The sequence below is a fragment of the Nuphar pumila genome, chromosome 1 (assembly GCF_984573655.1).
Source record: "Nuphar pumila chromosome 1, dmNupPumi1.hap1.1, whole genome shotgun sequence".
NCBI lineage: Eukaryota > Viridiplantae > Streptophyta > Magnoliopsida > Nymphaeales > Nymphaeaceae > Nuphar > Nuphar pumila.
Genome location: NC_143249.1, coordinates 181,483,184 through 181,495,401, shown reverse-complemented (window position 1 = coordinate 181,495,401; position 12,218 = coordinate 181,483,184). Strand labels below are relative to the sequence as shown.

At 41.3% G+C, this 12,218-nt stretch overlaps 1 protein-coding gene and 1 long non-coding RNA gene across 3 annotated transcripts in view; both read right to left on the bottom strand.

The window, feature by feature from the left end:
• The window catches only part of LOC149851548 (uncharacterized), a 33,575-nt gene that overhangs the window by 20,237 nt on the left and 1,120 nt on the right, over positions 1-12,218 (bottom strand). The gene's annotated exons all lie outside the window — the stretch shown is intronic.
• LOC149851549 (uncharacterized) lies at positions 383-1,976 on the bottom strand. Its single transcript, XR_016433539.1, has 2 exons — positions 829-1,976; positions 383-723 (listed from the first exon to the last, which is right to left on the bottom strand). It is a non-coding gene; the product is annotated as an uncharacterized LOC149851549 (long non-coding RNA).

Sequence of the window (12,218 nt, the reverse complement as noted above, 5' to 3'; positions counted from 1 at the left end):
ATCCATATAAATAGGTTCTTCTTCATCTTCATTCTCTGACTCTTCATCATCTACACTTTCTTTATCCACGTCCTCAATTACTTCTTTTGCTTTTCTTTTTCCTTCAATAAAAAATCATGTATTAAATATTTATGTTATGTAATTAAAAAAATACATTTATATTCATAGCTAGGTAAAAGGAATATAATTTTACCGCGATCTCTTGAAGACATGTCTTGCCTAGAACCACTTTGTGAAACATGATGTGAAGTGACTTTTTCAATAGGCACATGCTCAATGACATTTATGTCGAAGTTCGGATCCAACCATGAATTCTCCAACCAATTGGGATCACTTGGCAACACTGGATCTTCCTTCTCCACAATCCACTCATCGTCTGAGTCTATATGATCTAGACATATAGGGTCTTTGGTAGCCCTCCTCTTCATATTTCTCTCTCTTAATTTCATATTGTACATTACAAAAACCAATGCATTCATCTTCTCTTGTTCAAGTCTATTCCTTCGTTTTGTATGCACCTATAATTTCAAATCATTGATAATCAAATATAAGATAATTAAACATATAAAAATGTATTTCAAAAATAAAATACAAAGTCACAAACCAATGAGAAAGTACTCCAATTCCTCTCACAGCCCGATGCACTGCATGTCAAACTTAAAATTCGAATTGCAAAATTCATCAACTCAGGATTTTCGTGCCCAAATGAACTCCACCAATCAGCTGCATTCAAACAAAATAATAAAAATTTATAAAAACATTAAGAATGTCATAATTAACAAAAACATAAAAAAATATTGACAAATAACAACATAATTGCAAACTTACCAGGACTTTTTAATTTTCTTGTTGTAACAGCTGCCTCTCTGCCAAACAAGCCCTTTGCCTTTTTAAATGCATCGATTTGTGTTGTAATTTTCAACCGAATATTTGCATCAGAAACTAATTTTTCAACACAATCATAAAAGCCACCCATAACTTCTCCATCAGGGTTGAAGTTGTCAGCATAATGAAAATGTGGATTTAAATAATAGGCAGCTACATGCAAAGGCTTACGAAGTTGCAAGTCCCATCGTCTATCAATGATATCCCAAATAGGTTTATATTTTCTTTGGACATTGTCAAGGTTTGAAGCAATTTCCTCCTTCGCTCTATCCATTGCCTCATACAAAAATCCCATAGCAGGTTCGTCTGCATCAACGAGTCGCAACACTTTGACGAGAGGTAGTGTAGCTTTAATTGCATATGATATGGCAGCCCAAAACTTATGATCATTAAGAACAATACAAGAAATGTTCTTAGCATCAGATTTCTTATAGTAATTAGATGTTCTAAAATTTGAAGATAAGAACATCGACTTTAACTCTTTCTTATAACATCCAATACTATGAAGTGTAAGATATGTTGTGGCAAAACGAGTGACGGCTGGACGCAGAAGTTCTTTCTTCTTTGTGAATTTTCTCATTAAATTTAATACCCATGCATGACTATAAATGTATCTTGTAATTTTTTTTGCCTTTTCCACTGTATCTTTAAAAATTGATATATTTTCAATATCTTCTAACATAAGATCCAAGCAGTGGGCTGCACATGGTGTCCAAAAACATGTTTTTCCTGCTGTTAACATATTTCCAGCTGCCACATAATTTGGTGCATTATCTGTAATGAATTGCACCACATTACTTTCACCAACTTCTTTAACAACTTCTTCAAACAACTGACACAAATTTGCACCAGTTTTTTCCATGTCGCTGATGTCAACGGACTTCAAAAATATTGTCCCAGATGAGCTGTTCACAAGAAAATTAATTAAGTTTCTTTCTTTCCCATCTGTCCAACCATCTGCCATAATACTGCAACCAACCTTTGGCCACTCTTTTTTGAACTCTTTCAAAATTTCATGAGTACAATCTACCTCGTCCTTCAAAATCCACGTTCTAATCTCATGATAAGAAGGTGGTTTGAACCCTCGCCCATAATTTGCAATGGCTTCTACCATTGCACCAAAATATGGGCTGTTGCAAAGATTAAATGATAAGGCATTTGCATAAAAAAATCTACCAATGGCACGACATACATTTTTTCTTTCATCCCTTTTGAAAGCAGTGCTTATTGTGGTTTGTCGTGCTTCTTTGTTCACAAAAAGGTCCATAGGATCACCTGCACTTGTTTTTGCATCACTACCTGATCCACTAGCTTCTTTATTCACATTATCGTCGGCTGATGATCCAAAATAAACACTTCTCCCGATATCCAACTTGTTTTGTTCTAACTCTTCTTTCTTTAGCCTCTGATCCTTTAGATGATTCTGAAAAAATCTTTTCACGTCAGGTGGAACCGCTTCGCACATGCTTACACCATGCTTTGTGCCAGCTAAGTGATGTTTTAGCCTATAGATGCCTCCTGTAGTCTGTTTATGACAGTAATTGCAAATTACATGTCCTACGAGTTTGGGATCTTTAGTAGAATTTGAAACTTTAACTCCATGATCCCATCCTACATCTTTTGCCATTGTTCAACTGCAAAAATACATAACACAAAATATATATTAACATCATGCATTCTGCTGACCACGTTACATGAAAACAAATGCAAAATAGACAATCTTGGTGTATAAGCTATATACGAATCCTAGAAAAAAACATAATTGCCGAGAAAAAAATAATAAATATAATTAGGTCAGTTTTTTAATTGGGTCTCAAAGTTCATTCAATAATGCACACTTATAGCCACACACACATAGTAGAGATAGAGTGGAGGTGGTTTGGATCCCAGATTTCTTCTCAAAAACAAAAAGGAAACACCAACCAACTCCAAGGCACTCCAAACAAATTTTGCATCGATTGAAATGAATACCATCACAAAAAAGCACCAACAAAAGACAAAAAATATCCTTACAAACACAAATAAAACGCCAACGAAATTTGTCTTCCTTTTTTTCGAAGAAAGAAGAGCATGTTAAACCAACAAAATAACCATCCCTAGAATTCAACAAGAAGGTATATCAAGAACTTCTCCGGAGATCAACCTCAAGAAATTGTGAAAATGCCGAAAAAAAAAACATATATTGAATATGCTAAACAGAGGTCACCATTATGTTCGAATATTTCAGATGCTTAACATAAGAAAGGGGGAATATATGGAAAATTCCCAATCAGAGGACTGAGATCTTTTGATTCCAGCAATTCGACACAGATAAAAAATACATATTTTAATGAAACTTAAAATATCTGAATCAGATGAGTTCACACCTATGTCACATGGGTGCGGGTGCGGGTGCGACACGGGTGCGGCGCAATTTCAAAAAATTTTGACACGGGGACTCGGCTATATATATATATATATATATATATATATATATATATATATATATATATATATATATATATATATAAGACTCGGTCAAAGTTGTGCCCATTAGGGGACAGGTGATGAGTTGTGAAGGCATTTTGTACACTTTCTTCATACAGGAATAATTCACTTTTGGGCACTTTCTTCATACACTGCAATAATTCACTTTCTTCATACAGGAAAAAACCACAAAAACTTGAGTTGTGCCCATTCTGTACTTAAAACTTGAAAGTGTACAGGTTTTTTAGTTGTGATGGGTTTTTTTCCTTACAGCTGTAGCCCAGAAAATTTTAAAAAAAAAATCCAAAAAAAATCCAAAAAATGGACCAAAATGACCCTGGGTGCATTGACCACACCCAGGGTCGGGTTGACCGAGTCCGAGCCGCACCCGTGTCGATGCGTGTCGACGCGAGTGCGGCGACCTTGGAGTCGAGTCCGTGTGACATAGGTTCACACAAATCAACACCAAAAAAAAAAAGATGAAACTTAATAAAAAGAGGAACCCACTAATTCTAATGAACGAAATCAGTCAACAGGGGAAAGAAAACATAAGGGGGAATATATGGAAAATTCCCAATCAGAGGACTGAGATCTTTTGATTCCAGCAATTCGACAGGGATAAAAAATACATATTTTAATGAAGCTTCAAATATCTGAATCAGATGAGTTCACACAAATCAACACCAAAAAAAAAAGATGAAACTTAATAAAAAGAGGAACCCACTAATTCTAATGAACGAAATCAGTCAACAGGGAAAGAAAACATACCAATTACATTTAAAGATAAAAATGGTATCATTTCATTCATATTTAGATGCAAAATAACATAAAAACAAAGGAACATATTGTTCAGAAACAAACACATCTACGTATAAAACACGAAAAGCAACTAGAAAGAAAGACAGAAACAAAATAAAAAACGAAAAGGGTAGAAGAAAACCCAGAAAAACGTTACCTTCACTGGAACTTTACCTGTCAGAAAACAGAGAACTTTACCTGTCACCGGAAAACGCAGAGGTCGCCGGCGGCAAGTGGTGGCCGGCGACAGCAGTGGCGGCGGCGAGTGGTCGCACGGCGGTGGCTGTGAGTCGCTGGCGCAGCGGGTCGTCAATGCCTTCTCAGGAGAGGAAAGAAGAAGGTGGAAGAGGTGGTGGCCGGCGGCAAGAGGTGGTCGGCGACAGCAGTGGCGGCGGCGAGTGGTCGCACGGCGGTGGCTGTGAGTCGCTGGCGCGGCGGGTTGCCGATGCCTTCTCAGCAGAGGAAAGAAGAAGGTGGAAGAGGTGGTGGCCGGCGGCGAGTGGTGGCCGGCGACAGCAGTGGCGTCGGCGAGTGGTCGCACGACAGTGGCTGTGGGTCGCCGATGCCTTCTCAGCAAAGGAAAGAAGGTGGAAGATGCGATGATCGGCGATGGGTGGTGGCCGGCGGCCAGTGGTGGCCGGCGGCGAGTGGTGGCCGGCGATAGCAGTGACGGTGGACGAGAGGGGATGGAGTGGAGAGAGAAGGGGCGAGGGCTTTCCCTCGCCCCGAAGCGCCTGTGTCTTCTTTAAAGACAGGTTCTCGATCTTTCGAGAATACGGGCCCGGATCCGGGTCGAACTCGAGTCCGGGCCATCCGACTTTTAATGTGCGCCTCACTTTGAGGCGCGCCTTGCCTCAAGACGTACGCCTCAAAGCGCATGAGGCGTACGCCTTGAGGCTGTTGCGCTTTTTAAGTCCGCCTCAAGGCGAAAAGGGCCTCACCTCGAGGCGAGGCGCGCTTTTTGCGCCTTGAGGCGCGTTTTTAACAACACTGCGTATGCCTCATGTGCCTTGAGGCGTACGCCTTGAGGCGAGGCGCGCCTCAAAGTGAGGCACGCATTAAGAAATCGGATGGCCCGGACCAGAGTTCGACCCGGATCCGGGCCCGTATTCTCGAAATATCGAGAACCTGTGTCTTTAAAAAAGACAGGCGCTTCGAGGCAAGGGAAAGCCCTCGCCCCTTCTCTCTCCACTCCGTCCCCTCTCGTCCCCCGCCACTGCTGTCGCCGGCTAATACTCGCCGTCGGCCACCACTCGCCGCCGGCCACCCGCTGACTAAGGCGAAGAGTTGTTACCTTGATTTCCAGGATGGTATAAGCCTGGTAACAGAGAGAAGCGAGCTCAGCCAAAGTCTCTGTTTCCTCCAACGTGGCTCGAACGAGGAACATCGAGAACGACTCCGCGTCGTGCTCGTCATCGGCTGGTCCGCCCTCCAACTCCGCATCCAAACCCACGCAACAGCATCCATCATGACAGGAATCTCCTCCATCATGCGCCTCCGCATTTTCTTCAACAGCAGACCGCCCCTTCCTTCCATCCTTAGTCTCTCCCTCCACCACCTCCTCCTCCTTCCGACCCTTCCAATCCCTCCTCAGCTACAGCAACCTCTCGATCCAATTCACCCTCTCCGGCCTCTTCCTCGCCTCCGGCACCTCCTACGCATCCGCAATCCCTTCCTCAGGCTTCTCCACGAATAACCGAACCGTGTTGGTGAGAACTGAACCGGCAATATGGAGCGGGAGGAACCCTAGCGATCTCAGCGAGGTGGACGAGCTTTTCAAGTGGGTCTGGCTCAGCGAAGGCGATGATGCCCAGTTGTTGGTAGCCAACGAGGAGTGTATCTGGGGATCGGAGATGGATCTTCGCATCTTGCAATGGTCTGTCATGCCTTGGACCACAACGACGGGGTTAGGGATGGTGACCGCCATTGCTGGGGTATGGGGGGAGGGCAATCGGAGATCCCCAAGAAGACACCACAAGGATCAATTGTCGATATGGCCTCCCCTCCTTTACCATTCACTTTAATTTGTTTTTCCCCTTCATCCTGCAGAGGAAAGAAAAGGAAGGGAGCGGAGGACCAAGTTTGGTTAAACAATAAACACAATGAGAGCTACCGTTTTTTCTTTTAATGTGTGTGTGTATAGTGGATCCGATTGTAGTTTGACCAATGGGCCTGGCTTTGCTGGAAACTGCTGAGGTCGTTCGGGGTATAAGAGACAAAATCCAGAGAGGTTCGCTCGGACTTCGCCTCTTTGAAGAACAACATTTTTTTCGCTGGATTGGTTGGGAAGGTTGTTGCAGGAAATGTGGTTTATGAAAAACAAAACAGCTTTGAAAATAACGCACGTCTGTTGCATGGGTATATGAAGTAAGGAGCACTTTTAGGTGAGGCTAATTTCGTCATATTGGTCAGAGTTTCTGGATCCTGGAAAAACAAACAGCTTTTATAGTTTTTTTTTAAGTTTAAAAAAAAAATTGAGGCTTACGCTTTGCGCCTCGAGGCTTACGCCTCGCCTCAGATTTTGGTGGAGCGCCTCGCTACGCCTCAACGCTTTTAACAACACTGATTGTATGTTTTGCATTTAGTTTTACTTTAGATATATCATTTTGTACATTTTAGGCATTTTTAGGTATTTTAGTCATTTTAGTTTTTTACGTATTGCATTCTTTTATTCCGCACATTCTTATAGTATTTACGTATTGCATTCTCCCCCTCGCCCCCATCTTCCTCGATTCGCCGAACCCCCTGCGTCGGTGTCTCCCCCTGCGACATCTTTCAGCAACACCCCGTTCGGCACTCGCCGACGACCCTCGCCGGAGAACCCACGACGTCGTCTCCCACAGGTGTATTTGGTCAGGGATTGACTCGATATGCAGAGTGGCGTCTCAAGAAGTAGGCCTCTCTCGTTCTAGAGTTTGCTTGAGCCCTCTGTTTCAGAGGATCGTTCTTTTTGGTTTTCCCATCTATACTGAGGCCTGGCAGATCAGAAAGAGGCCTCTTCCCTCACGATTGGGGCTTTAACTGCACGGTGGTTTCCAGCCTCTTCCCTCACGATTGGGGTATTTTTCTGCACGGTGGTTTCTTTCTATGTTGTTTTGTTTTGTTTTGTTTGTTTTGTTTTTCAGGAAACACTGACCACTGTTCGTCGGAGAACCCTACACGATCTTCGGTTTCCAGGCACTGTTGAGGCCTCCAGGTATGCTTTCCTCACACAAATAGAATTTATCTGATTTGATCATTGTGTTGCATTTCTGTTTTGGTTATGATTCATCATCAAGGGTTTTTTGTGTGTAAATCCTTTTTCTCTTTCTGTTCGGTCCCAAGAACTATTATAGGAGGAGGGTTGCGGTAGGCCAGTGACAGACGGCATAAAAACTTAGTCATACCTTTTGAATATGAACCTATGTAACAGGGATTCAGCTAGCAGGGTGCCGCACCCGCGTCGACGCGACTCAACGCAGGTGCGGGTGCGGCACCGGATGCGGTCAACCTGACCCTGGGTGCGTTGACCGCACCCAAGGTCATTTATGTCCATTTTTTTTGGATTTTTTTTTTTAAAAAAATTGGCCTATGAAATGGGTTGCGAAATTTTAAAAAAAAATCTTGGAGGTGGGGGGGGGGGGGGGGGCTGCCCCCTATAACCCCCCGCCAGGGGGGAGCCCCGGACCCCCCTTCCTGCAAGGGCAAAAACAATGAATCAGGCTCCACAACTCATCACTTTCATCTTTGGGGACAACCATATAAGATAAAAAAATGGTAAAAAGCAAGTTGGGCACACATTCAGATATACATCTAAAAAAAATCAATGCTTTTGCAAACATAAAACAAAAGGCTTCTCACGAAGAGGGATCAGTCTAGGAAGTTAATAAGTGTGTTGACTTCCATAGCCATCTGCAGGTGTTAACACATGACCATAAAATACACCCTTGAAGTTTAAAAATGACTTGGTGGTTCCATGCATTAATGGACACCAGTAGCTATTTTTGCAATTTTGTGTAAAAATAAGGTACACACTTATTAGCTGTGCATTCAAAATGCACAATTACTAATATGTTTTCCTAATAAAAATTACTAAAATGTTCATAATTGTGACAATTAATACACCTAATCACCATATCAATTTTTAAATTTGTTAGGGGAATAAAATTGTGGTGAACGTGCTACAACAACAGCAACAACGCCTTCATCCCAAACAATTGTGGTGAACGTGCTAACATGCATAAATGTCATGGACCTTAACAGCTACCATACATTCATACATTTACACTATACAAGATATATATATATATATGTATACATTTTTGCCCCTGCCACACCCCCGCACCCGGGTTTTTTGGAAGTGCTGAATCCACGCACCCGCACCCATGTGACATAGATATGAACCAATATGAGAATTTCGTTTGGGTGTTCTCTACTGAGCGACGTGTCGTACTCTATAGGCCGGGAGGCAGTGATAAATGGCCAAGGGTTGCTAGGTCATCGCTCAGGAGCGTCGGGTCACACCGGTGCCCGAGTGTGGTGTGACTGGTGTCAAATAGGCAAGGGTTCCCTCACTTTGTTGGACGGGCGAAGGTAAAGACGATAGTTCAAGACCATAAAATTAGGTTAGCCACTTGGAACATAGGGTCTTTAACTGGTAAGTTGGTAGAGTTAGTAGATGTTATGTGTAGGAGAAAGATTGATATTTTATTTTTACAAGAAACCAAATGGGTAGGTGAGAAGGCAAAAGTGATAGACCCTTGGGGATATAAGATTTGGTATACAGGAATAAATAGGAATAGGAATGGAGTAGGGATTGTTATTAGTCATGAGTTTATAGACAATGTAGTTGAGGTCCGTAGGAAGGGTGATAGGATTTTACTTATTAAATTAGTATTAGGCACGGATATCATTAATATTATTAGTATTTCTGCACCTCAAGTAGGTTTAGATGATTCCATTAAGCGTCAATTTTGGGAAGATTTAGACGAAATAGTATAAGGGATATCTCATGGAGATAAGATTTTCATCGGCAGTGACCTTAATGGACATGTAGGCATTAGTAGGGATGGATTTGAGAGTATCCATGGGGGCTATGGTATAGGAGAAAGAAACGAAAGTGGAGAAAGGATTTTAGATTTGGGTTTGTCCTATGATATGATCTTAGCCAACACTTGGTTTAGGAAGAGGGAGTCTCACCTAGTAACATTTAAAAGTGGGGTTAATACAAGTCAGATAGATTTTTTCCTACTTAAAAAGAGAGATAGGGGTTGTTGCATTGATTGTAAGGTTATACCAAGAGAAAGTGTAGCTATACAACATAGAGTCTTAATTTTAGATCTTAGAATTAGAAAATGTCATAAAAAGGATAGACATAAGATAGATCATAAAATTAAATGGTGGGCACTGAAAGGAACTAAACAAGGAATGTTTGTAGAGCAGGTAGTTAAGGAAGTTGATTGGTGTCTCGAGGAGGATTCAGAATCAATGTGGAATAAGATAGCGGGTTGCATGAGAAAGGTGGCTAAGGAGGTATTGGGTGAGTCTAAAGGCGGTGCACTGCTAGGTAAGGATACATCATGGTGGAACGAGGATGTCAAATTAGCTATTAAGGTTAAAAGAAAGTGTTATAGAAATCTAAGTAAAAGTCATGATAATGAGAATTTGGAAAAGTATATGATAGCAAAGAAGGAAGCTAAGAAAGTAGTTCGAAACGCGAAGGATAAGGTATATAAGGAGGTTTATGACAAGTTGGATACCAAAGAGGGAGAGAAAGATATTTATAGGCTTGCAAAGATGAGAGATAGGAAATCGAGGGATCTGGGTAAGGTTAGATGCATCAAAGATGAAACTCAAAGGGTTTTAGTCAAAGATGAGGAGATTAAGGATAGATGGAAAGATTATTTTGATAAGCTTTTTAATGGAAGTCATGCTCAGGATCTTTGAGACTTCTCCATTCCTTCTCATGAGATGAATCGTGACTTCATGCGCAAGATTCAAAAGAAAGAAATTGCAGAGGCTTTGAAGAAAATGAAATCAAGAAGGGCGGTTGGCCCAGATGGTATACCTATCGAGGCTTGGAAATGTTTGGGAGAGAAAGGTTTAGAATGGTTGACAAATCTTTTTAATAAGATTTGGCGGATAAATAAGATGCCTAATGAGTGGAGGAAGAGCACTTTGGTGTCTCAATATAAGAATAAGGGTGATATACAAGATTGCACAAACTATCGTGGTATAAAACTCATGAGTCATACTATGCAACTTTGGGAGAGGGTGATTGAGTCTAGGTTGAGGAAGGTTGTCATGATATCGGAGAATCAATTTGGTTTTATGCCTGAAAGATCAACTATGGAAGCTATACATCTTCTTAGACAATTTATTGAGAGAAATAGAGAGAGGAACAAAGATTTGCATATGCTTTTGATTGATTTAGAGAAGGCATACGATAGAATACCTAGGGATGTTCTCTGGTGAACAATGATGAAGAAAGGTGTTTCTCTCAAGTACATTAGTATAATTAAAGATATGTACGAAGGAGTGGTAACCAATGTTCGTACTTGTGGAGGGGTGACAAACAATTTTCCTAATACAGTTGGGTTACATCAAGGATCTACATTAAGCCCTTTCCTATTTGCTATAGTGATGGGTGAGCTTACGAAATCAATTCAAGAAAATGTGTCGTGGTGTATGTTGTTTGCTGATGATATTGTTTTAATTGATGAGTCTAGAGCTGGGGTTAATGCTAAGTTAGAATTATGGAGACAGACATTGGAAGCAAGAGGTTTTACGTTGTGTAAGAGTAAGACAGAATATATGAAATGTCGGTTTAGTAAGCAACGCAGTAGTGATGAGTCTAGTGAAACTTGGCGAGCAAGAAATATCGGTGGATGACTGTTTCAAATATTTGGGATCTATCATTCGAAATGATGGAGAAATTGATGGAGATGTAAACCATAGGATAAAGGTTGGGTGGATGAAATGGAAAAGTGCAACTGGAGTGTTGTGCGATCGTAGAATGCCATTGCGGTTGAAGGGAAAGTTTTATAGGACGACAATTAGGCCCGCTTTATTATATGGTACGGAATGTTGGGCTGCCAAGAGACATCATATTCAAAAAATGAGTGTAGCTGAGATGCGTATGCTTCGATGGATGTGTGGAAATACAATAAAAGATAAAATTCAAAACGAGGAGATACGTAAGAAGGTAGGCATTGAATCCATTGAAAATAAGATAAGAGAAAATCGTTTACGGTGGTTTGGACATATTCGGCGAAGGCCTAATGATGCTCCAGTTAGAAGGATGGACAAATGGAAAAATATATTAGTCAAAAGAGGTCGAGGTAGGCCTAAGAAGACTTGGATGGAGATGATAGGAAAGGATATGAATGCTTTGAACCTCACCGAGGACATGGCATTGGATAGAAATGATTGGAGGAGAAGGATTCATGTGGAGGACCCAGAATGATTTTCTTTTTTGGTTCATATCGTTGACCCCAATTGTTTTGGGATGAAGGCGTAGTTGTTGTTGTTGTTGTACTATTTGTTTCGTCTTTCTGCTTTGTGTGTTCGTATTTTGCAGGAAAGCACGGAGTGAAGGCCAGCAAGCGAGATACGGAGTGGCGTGCGCCCGACACTCGACATGAAGCATGAGCACAGAAGACACCTTTTACTTTTCTTTTAGAATTTAAGAACTTAATTCTGGGTTTGTAATAAAGTCTTTTTACGCCGTCTGCGTAGGGTATTCATTCATTGTAATAGCTAAGTAGCTTAATTTTCCTCATACTTTTCATTTTAGCAATAAAAAATAGTTTAGTTGTTTGTTTGAATACGAAGTATTCCCATTCCCTGAGTTCGACCCGGTCTCTACCACTAGTGACAGGGGCGTAGCTAGGGGGGGCAGGACTGGGCTGTAGCCCAGTCCTGACTCCCGAAACAGTTAATTTTTTTTTTTTTTAAAAGCCCAGTCCTTGCCCAGCCCAGATTCCATATGAAATAGATTTTTATCCATTTTTGTAGCCCAGCCCTGACTGCAGCAAATAGTTTGATTTGTCCATATGAAATAGATTTTTATTAATAATTGTAGCCATTTT